General features: G+C 40.2%; 1 pseudogene; it reads left to right on the forward strand.

Moving 5' to 3' along the window:
- The first annotated feature begins 1901 nt into the window (after positions 1-1901).
- On the forward strand, positions 1902-8510 carry LOC120848695 (annotated as a pseudogene).
- Positions 8511-11896: the final 3386 nt, after the last annotated feature.

Genomic DNA, 11896 nt, shown 5'->3' on the forward strand with positions numbered 1-11896 from the left:
GTACTTGTCCACGTGTGCGAGTGAATTACCGAGCGCTAGGCGCGCTTGTGGGAGCACTGAGGCTTTCGGAGAGGTTGCGCCGGCGCCACGAAATCTCGCAAAGTAATTGTAGTTGTGCCTGAAATTTTGCAATTACTGACGCTAGGAAGTAATTAAACTACAATCAGCATTTCTTTTATTTGAAAGTAATTAATTTCAATTACAAGTTGCCAGAACTAATTAAATTACAGTTATTAAATTACTGTAATTGAATTACGACCTAAGTCTGATTTCCATATCGGCTAATACAGTGATGATCCGGGTCATATTTTGCATATTTCTGTAAAGCATATAACCTATTGTCACGAATGACAAATGATGAGGCAGTGAATAACTGAAGAAAATAAATATTTAACGCGACGAACTTGCGCCCAAAATAATATAGAAGAACGTTATCGTCGTAGGCGTCGATGTCGGCCAAATAGCAGGATCGAGCGCTGGGGCGAAACCATAGAAAAATATAGTACTACGTAAAGAGTGGCCACTCAAGCCGTTTCGCGGCCCAGGAGTTAGGGACTGTACAGGCCGTTAGTAGGCGCAACAGTGCCACTTATTCTGAACATTTGTCAGATATATAATATTAATAAATAACTTCGTTGTATAGAGTAAACTTCTAAATTATTACGAACTTTGAAAACTTTCAAAAACGACTTCCACGGCTGTGGCTATGGCTGCTGCGTGACGGTTGGCTTCAGGATCGTCGACTCGACGGAGGGCGGACACTTCGGCTGCTCGGTCTGTGTCTCTGGCCTCGTTGTGTGGGTTCAGTTGGTTCCGCGGCTTGTTGTCTCGTGCGGGTTTCTAATCATTCTTCCGTTGCGGTCATGGTATAATACGGCATACTTAAGAAGTATTGCGACTGTATTTTCTTTGTTGACGGACATTTGTATTCGGTCACTAAATTTAGAAGCCGCTGGGCCAGATTGTTCTTCTGTTGTTGCTGTATTAGTCACATGGTCATATGTGCAAGCGCCTTTCATGGACGCTAATTTTTTTAATGCCATCCATCGTATTGCAATTGTCGCTGTATGTCTCGCTGTTATACGGTAGTTTTTTTCCAGTGTTGCACTGTTGACTCGTTATTCATACACTTTGCATGTGTATTCTTATTTTGTAAAGTATGAATAACATTCATCACTCATTGTCTTCAGCGTTGATGTTTGTTTTGCTTATCATAGTTACAAAAAAAAAAACACTTTTGTGTGTCAATAATCACTGGTGCCGTCCGATTGCCGTCCCTTCAAGAGAACGCTATCTTTCACTCGTGAATTTCCTAATACGCTATTTTCACTATAACTGCGAGACAAAGTCCGATCCATGAATGCGGGGACATGACTATTCTGAAAAACTACAGGCCAATATCATTTTTACCAATTTTGTCCAAACTCTTTGAGCGTGCAATCGTTAACAGGCTAGAAAACTATTTTTCAAAGCATGTTATAATAACAAAACACAGTTTGGATTTAAAAAAAAATAGGGTACTGAGCAAGCACTTTCATATCAGGGGTAAAATTATAGACAATGTAGGAAATAAGTTAAATACGCTGGGTATGTTTTTAGACCGTAAAAAGGCATACGACACAGTAGAACATGATATTTTATAGGAAAAAATCGAGCGCTATAGTATACATGAGGCCGATTTCAATTAATAAAAATTATCGAGAAAATCACTATCAAGATGTTATGGTTAAAATGTATCGTCAAGCGAACTACAATCATACATTGCGTCACTGAAGACAAAGTGATGTTTGCAGAGGATACGAATGATATTTTTCAGTGAAATACGCAAGGAACTTCTCGAACGTATGGCCTATATTTATTTTGAAAATTTGTCAAAGTGGTTAGAAATAAATAAACTGCAAAACAATCCATCAAAAATGAAATATGTTACATTAAGGAAAGTGAGCAAACGGGACGGTTACATAACTGTGATTAAATTCAACGATATCCCCTTAGAACAGGTAACACAACAAACATTCCTCGGTGTTTAGTTCCAGAATATGAAACTGACGTGGATCGCGCAAATTACACATCTGAAAACACAACTATCAAGAGAAATTTGATGCATGTATGAAATTACAAATATAATACCACTCTGGGGGGAAAAGTGAATTTATCCTTCCGTTGTGCACTCCCATCTTTTATATATTATTTTGTTATGGGGTACTACGACAATTGGGAATTATAATCAACTCTTAGTGTTGCAAAATAAAGTGCTTCATATGTACGTGGACTACCACGGGAACGTGCAAGATTTTCACTGCGAACCTCATTACACTGTCACTCTAAAAAAAACCAGTGCGTCTACTTTCCCGCGCAACACTCGGAGAGCAAATCACCGTAACTTACGGAGGCAGCTTAGCGAATGACAATGCCGAAACATATGTTTAGACCAAAAAGCACAGTCTGAGTTGCGGCATTAGGCAATGAAATGCAAAACGTCACGTTTGCAATGCTTAATGTCACAACTCAGACTGTGTTTTTGGTCTAATGATATGTTTCAGCATTGTCATTCGCTGAGCTGCGGTGATTGGCTCTCCGAGTGTCGTGTGGGAAAGTAAACGCACGGTTTTTTTAGAGTGTATACATAACATGCTAAAAGGAAATCAAATATATCATTCAATCTGGCACATCTACAGAAGAATCAGTTCCATAAAAAAAAAATCAATACATTTAAAGAGGAGGAGGGGGGTTTGTCTTCAACAAACTAAATTGCAGACGCCCAGAATTTGAACTGATTATGCTAAACAAAAACTAGAGTATCAACCGACCGCTATTTTTAATATTTCGGATGGCGAGCGTTGTCATCTTATTTTTCCCATATATAAAATAGATGTAAAACGTTTTCTTATTAATCTCAGCATTACGTACGTATTTAATGTGCCTTGATTTTTACTCTTCACGTATCGGATTATTCATGCCCATATAACAGTGACATTTTATAAATGTCACTGTTATAACATTTTATAAATGGGCAATCCAGGATGTGTTATCGCTCGTAAAAATTCCGGTTTCGGTCTGTGGATGCGTAGTGGTGTGTTTATTTGTTTCGAATTCGGTAGTGCCTTTCAATACGTGTCTTTGTTCTCACTTGTATGTTAGCGGCTATGCTCTCTTAGCAATTTTTCCCATTTTTAAATGATATTAATGAATATAAATATGGGCATATAGAAGTTGTCTCATGGATTGTTAAAGTTATCTATGTATTTTTATTATAATACATATCGTTGTATTTACTTTTGTGCTGTAGAACTTTAATGGACGAAGAGGACTCGTCGGGCAAGAATGCCTTCTTCCTCCATCGCCCTGCCGGCCTCGGCATGCAGAATAAACAAAGAAAGAAATAATGAAATAATATACGGAGACTCTGAGCTTGTTGTTTTGAGTGCGTGCCGTCGAGGACGTGGGATAGGGAAGGAAGAAAACAAGCTAAAAATGTTCCCGCCCGTGCTTTACTTTTCCAGCAACGAAATTTAAAAAAATACGTTCACAGCGTTTCGCCAACCAAACATCCGCCGGCTCCCCCATTGTAGCCACTGTAGTTGGTTGATGGATAACGACTTTGTTTTCTTCTAGGTATCAAGAGCATTCATCCCCTCCACGTGCCGAAAGAACGAGTGGACATCTGTTTTCGAGCTGATTTCCGGAGGATACCCTAACATGGAGAAATATTTTGACCTCTCCAGCTGTGTCTGCCTCGCACTCAACAACTGTAAAAAGGTGAAAAAAGCAGGAAAAAATAAAGAACAATTCAACCCGATCCCTACCCTGCGATGTGCAGAATTAATAACGGGCGCCCTATGCGGTTCTTCCACTAACACCTTATAACGTGTATTTTCTGCACCCTCTTTATTTAAAACATTGAAGTCGATTTACCTTCAGCTAGAAACTTTTTTGACGAACCAGATATGCACAAGGATTAGACCGCGTAAAAATGCAGTGCTTGGCGAAAAAATAAAGGAAAAACAACAAAATACAAAGTTCTACAAAAAAACAAAAACTGTTGGAATTCTTCGACATTTACAAGATCATATACGCATTGATCGGGGCTTCCTAATATGGAATATAGAAACGTGCCGATATTTGAATTTATATTGATTACTAAAAACATAATTATATTTTGCACTGTTATCTTTTATATTTCAATACTATTGTTTCTTGCTGTTATTGTTATGCGTTTACGTTTAAATGAGCCATAAAATGATTTTTGCACTTTCGGTAACTGCTACTTAGAATCACTTTCTAACGCTATTAACAGACTAAACTTACCTTAGTTTTTCTTTCTCTGCAATGGCAGTCGCCAAAGCAATTCGAGAAATAACATTGTTTATCCCCTCCACTCCGAGCCATAGCAAGCGCCCACGGGGCCTGGTGCCTATCCTACGCTAATCATAGTTACGTGCTGGGGCTGGCAACGTAGAAAACGCGCACAGAGCTCCAGGCATCGTTGTAGTTCGGCTATTCTCACCACCGCAGTGGTTGGACACGAGCCACTACCCGAGTGTCCGTCGGTGCATTGATTGTTACGAGGAGAGACAAGTGCACACGCAGTTGTGTCCAATCCACACACCACTGTCGACTGTCGTCAGGCAGGTGGTTTGGATCCCACAATTACATCACCAAACTTTGCGAAGGCAAGATTGGAAGAAATATTCCCCTTTTATCCTCGCAATTTCGCCGCGACCAACAAGCTACTGAATCAGTTTCGGCATGTGCGAGTATACTTGGGCCAAACTACGACCAGTACGCCTCTGCAAAGTCATGCGCATTCCAACCCGATATTGTTTCATGACCCCTTTAAAATAAAGTTTTGTCTCGCACGCTGACTATAGCCGAACGCTTTCATTGGCTTCGGTTGTTGCAGTTCAATGAGGATACACGAAGCAAGAAAGAAAGTGAACATCTAGCAAAGAGACAACAAAGGAGTGACGAAACGCGCGAGTAAGTTAACAGCAAACAATGCGTCGCTCTCCCGCACCGTCGGTGCAAAGGCAGTGGTAAAAGCGAATATATAGAGTGTGCTGCGCACGTCGTGCGTAGTGTCTGGCGAGTGACACTCAACATATTCTGCGCTTCCGCCCCCTTTCGCGGCGCATTTACTGTGCGTGGTGGCTTTAGTCAACGACAGCAAACGCACAAAGACGATGAGCGACGTGACGATGTAATTTTGGCGCTGCTTGATTGACTTGTCTAAATGCTGCTTTCTGATGCCAATTTTTAATCTTTTTTTTTTGTAGCACATAGCACGTAGAATAATAAGTCGCCTTTAGAGCCCATAGGAAGCTCCCGCACCACGTGACTAGTGGCAAGCCGCGTGACTGTTAGTCGCCAGTTTTCGCGGTTAAACCAATCACGCAGAGAAAAAATAGATGCACGGCCGCCGCTCATCCGCTGTGCGTGATTGGTTTAGTTGGTGCAAGTAAACGGACTGTCAACGTACAAAGACGATGTGATGGACTCCATCGCATTGCACGATCGACTGCGGCCGGACTTGTTGTGAAACGAAGGGCTGTGAAACGAAGGGATTCTTCGAAAAGCCAAAAAGCAGAGAATGACAACTGAAAATCTTGACTATGGTGGGGACAGTAGTCCCGTTTACGTCAACGAACATCTGACGAGTTCAAACAAAAAAACTTTTGGGTGCCGCTGTAGCCAAGAAAAAAAACAGTTGGCTGGAAGTTTGTGTGGTCCTCGGGCGGGAAAATCTTCGCGAGAAAGGATGAGCAAGCAAATGTTCTAAGAATTGCTAACCTGGCTGACGTTGAAAAAATAACAAACTGAATAAGATCACTACACTCACGGGATACACCGAAAGCCATTCTAATGGAAGACACTAAACCTGATTGTAACTATTACGATTGTCAGGCATTTAATAAAAAATATGGAAAAGGTGAAAGACAGTTTAAATACATACACTTAAATACAAAAAGCATAAAAAATAAGGTAGATGACCTAGAAATATTTTTACACTCATTGAGTGCAAAATTTGAAGCCATAGTACTAACTGAAACCTGGTTATCTAAAGAAGATACACCACCGTACCTGCAGGGTTATAAATGCGAACATCTGAGCAGAGATGAAAAAAGGGGCGGTGGCATAGCCATTTATCTCAAAAATAACCTAAAGTCTCAAGTTATGAATGACCTAACAAGAATGGATGAAAATGTCGAAAGCTTATTCATAAGAACGTCTAATACTGTAGTTGCTGCCTTGTACAGACCACCCTCCGGCAATATGTTTGAATTCATGCAATTTCTTGAAAACGCACTATGCATCCTCGGGTCGTTATCTGTGTCATTCATTATTCTCAGAGATGTGAACATAGACACGCTTTCAGGTGACCGTCATGCGATAGAATTACGCGACATCATCCATTAGTATGCCTGTGACAATGTGATAACACTGCCAACCAGGGTGACTACAGACACTGCTACATCTCTTGACGTCTGCATTACAAACCTAGATAGTGGTCATATTACAGCTGGGGCTATATTATACGATCTTAGTGACCATTTTCCCATCTTCTGCTTTGGGCCTTATTTAACCGGGGAGGACAACAACGAAAAACAAACATTTTGTCACCGCCCCATAAATGACGGCTCTACAAACTTTTCGCTGCCTTATAGAACAAGAAAGTTGGGATGACATCTACGAAGAACGTGAAACGGACCGTGCCTATAAAAGCTTTGAGACTAAATTTAGACAGAATTATGATGCTGCATTTCCCCTGAGAGAGATAAAAAGAAGGAAGATAATAAGAAAACCGTGGGTATCTGGTGACCTGTATAAAAGAATAAAAGAAAAAAACCGCAAGTATCATGCTTTCATCATAAGTCGGGATCCCTCTCTTTTAACTGAATTCAAAAGGTTTCGAAACAAACTGAACACCGATCTGAAAAGCGCGAAGTGCGATTATTATCAAAATAAGTTTCTGCATCATCACAATGATAGTAGAAAGGTATGGGACACCGTAAATGATTTAACCAATAGAACGTCAACAGGACATAGCTTGAAGGAAATCTTAATGGACAATAGAAATGTATCTGGAAAAGAACTAGCAGACGAAATGAATCGGCATTTTATTGACGTAGGCACGTACACGGAAAATAGTGTCAGCGCAGATAACAGTGTGTCCGCAATGAATCAGATGCAGTCTATCATGCTGATTCCAACTACGTCAAATGAAGTGCAACGAATAATTAGAAACTTAAAAAATGAAGTTGCCGCTGGAGATCATAAAATAAAATCTTTACCTATGAAGCAGACCGCGGGCATTTTAAGTCCCATTTTGTCCCATATGATAAATATGATGCTAGAGTCTGGTGGTTTTCCCGAAGAATTAAAAATAGCCAAAGTAACCCCTGTGTATAAGGGAGGAGGAGCGGCAAATATTAATAATTATAGGCCGATCTCGGTTCTTCCAGTATTTTCAAAGATTTTTGAGCGCATTATCAATGACAGGCTAACGAGTTTTTTTCAGAAGCACCAAACAATAACGCAGGCTCAATACGGTTTTCAGAAAAATAGGTCTGCGGAACAAGCACTAATTGATATAAAGGATAAAATTGTTGAAAATATTGAAAACAAATTTTTGACTCTTGGAGTTTTTTTGGACTTACAAAAAGCGTCTGATACTGTGCAGCACAATATTCTATTGAAAAAACTGGAAATCTACGGTGTACGAGGAGTTGCGCTATGACTAATAAAAATGTATCTTTCAGATCGTTATCAATATGTATCAATAAATGACCATTCATCTAATAAATTGAAAATACGATATAGTGTTTCTCAAGGCTCCATTTTAGGCCCTCTATTATTCCTCGTGTACATTAATGACATTACGGCAATACCAGGTCCCCTTAACTAATAATGTATGCAGACGACACAAATATATTCTTTGCTGGTGCGACGAAAAAGTGCGTCGAGAAGTTGGCTAATGAATATCTTTCGAAATTATCAATATGGTTGCAAATAAATCGTCTACAATTAAACACACAAAAAAACTAAGTATATCATTTCTAAACCAGCAAATAAGCAAGACCATAGTTCCATTAACGTAATATACGAGGGCACAACATTGGAGCAGGTAGCAGAACAAATATTTTTGGGCGTCTGGTTTGCTGAGGATCTATCATGGAAATGCCATGTAAACAAACTAAAGGCTGGTTTATCCCGGGTAACAGGGTGCATTTATAGAATACAAAATTTGATACCGACCTGGTTAAAACACACATTGTATTATTCCTTATTCTAGTCCAAAATTTGTTATGGTATTCTGGTCTGGGGAACGACGACGGCGGCGATTTTTAATAAAATTATCCTTTTGCAAAAGAAAATCTTACGAATGTGTGAAAATTATAAAGGGGATGCCCAGAAATTTAAGAACACAACCACTCTTCATCAAATATAATATTCTTAAGGCAGATCAAATATATTACTTCAAACTTTTACTATGAATACCTAAAAATAGACTTTACAGCACACCAGCGAACAGCCTTAGTGCATATCCGATTAGAAATCCGAAGCGAAGGATGCCGGCCGTCAGGACCAACTATGGTCAACAAACTTTCATTTTTCAAACAACTAAAACTCTAAATAGAATGGACTTCAACATTAACTTTAACAACACGTTACCTGGTTTTAAAAGGGATCGTAGAAATTTTCTGGTTGGCAGTGAATTCGCATTCTCATTTGGATAGTGTATTTCACCAAGAATACAATCACTAAAGGTATAGCTAATTTCAAAGATTTGTTTTCATTGTATTCCTTCATGTGAACTTTCTTGTGATGCTGATATGTCGGAGGAACAGAAGATTGCATTCTATTTTTTTTGTTGTTACTGTTTTTGGTTTCTTACGACCAACTCGTTTATAGAGTTTTTTTAGCAAATGAATATAGTGTCTATTCTTCTTGTTTCTTTGACTTGTTTCTCTTGTTTTATTTTAACTGTATAATGTTTTGTAGAATCTGTTATTATGTAACTACTTTGAGCTGCGGGACTTTAGGGGGCAGAGGCTTTGTCAGGCACCACGCCATTATCTCTGCCCCCTACGCGGCAAACCCGCGAAACAAATAAAGAAAAAAACAAAGCTTAAGGTCGCTGCGCTTTCACAGCGCTTGATTGTTTCAGCATATAATCGTCGACGGACTGAAAGATGACGAAATCAGTGATGTTGCACTTTAGACGCGAACTGATTGGCCCCGCCGCCACCTATTGTGTCTGCTGCGCTCTTTCTTTAGGTGACACCAATAGACCCTCTTCAAAAGTCCGCACCAACGCCTGCGGCCTGTCCGCCATTGCTTGCTCACATACTCTGAGCAAGTATTGGACACGAGAGCTGCGTCAGCGCTCGGCTGAGACTCGTCTTCAATCACTGGGAACTCGAGTTCCAACCGAATGTCAATGCAGTAGTCGGGTACCAATCCGTGTTTCGCCTTGGCCTTCTTTAGGGGACGCCAAAAATTCGGCACCACGGCTAAGTTATTTATTGTTATCTGTAGCCAATGATAAGTTTAGAAACGCAGGGTGCACACGGTGAGCCCCGAGCGTGTTATCATCGCTGCTCACAAATGAGATTGCGGCATTAGTCGACAAGAACGCCAAAAAAATGAATCATATACCCTCAGGATTTTATCACCGCTGCTCATCAATGAGTTGCGGCATTAGCCCATAGGAACACCAAATAATTAATCCTATACTCAGAGCATCTTATCATCGCTCTTCATCAATGAGATTGCTGCATTAGCCGACAAGAACGTGAAAGAACAAATTCTATACCCCGAGCATCTTATCCTCGCTACTCATCAATGAGGTCGCGGCATTAGCCTATAAGAAAGATATAGAGTGAATCCTATACCCAGAGCATCTTATCCTCGCTACTCATCAATGAGATTGCGTCATTAGCCGATAAACAGTATATAGAGCGAATCCTATACCCAGAGCATCTTATCATCGCTGCTTATCAATAAGATTGCGGTATTTGCCGATAAAAACGCCAAAGAACGAATCCTAAAAAAGAGCATAAACGTCAAAGACACGCCCTCCGTTTCTTAAACTGTCCGTGACTATAGACGTTTGCAAGTACGGCCTCTCGGCGCCGGAATTTTGCTTCTGGTGTAGGTAGGTCGTCCGATAGTGAGAATTGCTGAGGCGTACCCACGGCCTCAGGAATAAGAGAGAGAGAGAGAGCTAGGCGTTTATTAAACAATGATATCAACCAGCGCCTAATGCGGGTTTGCTACATTGTGAAATACTGTTTATCTTAGTATTTCACAATGTATATCATATACATTGTTAAATATGTATAATGTATATACATTAAATATGCTGTATATACATAGCTCAGGCTCATTAGCATGAACTATGTATACATAGTTAATGTATGTTCATGCTGATGAACATAAATCAGTTTATGAACATACTTGAATAAACATAGCATATACAGCATGAGCATGAACATGTATACATAATGTATATATATAGATATATATATATATATATATACAGCATGAGCGTCGTCACAAAATATTGTGATATTCATTATGAAATACATTGTGAAAAAAAAAGTCCGGCCTCAGGAATGCTCGGCTATCAGACGACCTACCCACACCATTAGCAAGATGGCGGCGCCTATGGGCCGTACTTGCAAGCATCTATAGTAGGTGCTGGTGTCAGAAGGTAAGAGCATTTGATTCATAAATAACGTTTCATGTCAAATAGCTCCCAATCTAGTCACCGACCACTTAACGCAGGGCGTGCCAAGTCCCGAGCATCTTATTATCACATTGCAGTCAATAAGATGGCGGAATTAACCGGTAAGAACTCCGTTATAGGCTATGCAAGCAGAGTCATATGGCAACGTGCATCTTTAATGGAGACAGGCGTTCTTTAACGACCATGGCTGGTTGCTGAGGATCGAACCACAGGAGCACGAGCTCAGCTCGCACACCTCAGAGTTCACGCGCCGGTTACGCATGCCGGTCATGCAACCACGGCATTGTTCTATTATACAACATTGATCAATATATTACAAACTCCGAAGAAGGAATCCCGAAGCGAGAGGTGTAAACAAATGAAGCCACACACCGCGTTCCTTAAGGTGTCAGTGACTATAGTCCTCGAAAAGGGAATACTGACTGGTTGTTCTGTTTGAAGATAGACTTTGCTAAGTTTGTGCCCGCCGTTCTTTCGATTCGATGGCGAAGGGCCGCGGTATTGTTACCCATGATTTCAGAGAAGAGATGGTACTCAGATCTCGGGAGCTTCAGTAATTTGGGAACATTCTGTAATGTTATCCCCATCGGACCTTATCCTTTGCAAAATAACGCTTTATTTTATTTCATTCATTGACTTCACAGGCGTCTAGTAATTGCCTATACAGGACCGTTAGAAAAACAGAAAGAAGTAATCGTGATATACCGTAACCTACATATATGGAGACACAATCAAATATTTGAACTGTCAGTAATAGAAGTGCAACGACGCCAAAGTCTGCAAGTATACACTAAAATAAGTCATTCAAACTTGATTAAATTCAACAATACATAACCTATCTCAAACAAACAATAAAAAAGCGGACAGGGGACAGCAACGGGTCTCAGATAGTCGCAACATAATCAGGGAGACTATATTCCCCACATTTTGGAAAAACGGGAGACGACGGCCGAAAACGGGGACAAACACAAAATGTCTAAAAAATGTGTAACATAAGCCAGCTCGCCTATCTAATTTATCTTAAGACTGTTCGAGTTTTTTGTGGACACGGCGAGTCGTAAAAATAGTTACAGGCAAGTAGGTGATTTAGAAAGATTCAACTTAACGTGATTGATTAAGCCTGTCATATGCGAGCCATGCCAT

This window comes from Ixodes scapularis, unplaced genomic scaffold (assembly GCF_016920785.2).
Source record: "Ixodes scapularis isolate PalLabHiFi unplaced genomic scaffold, ASM1692078v2 PGA_scaffold1__304_contigs__length_218370807, whole genome shotgun sequence".
Lineage (NCBI taxonomy): Eukaryota > Metazoa > Arthropoda > Arachnida > Ixodida > Ixodidae > Ixodes > Ixodes scapularis.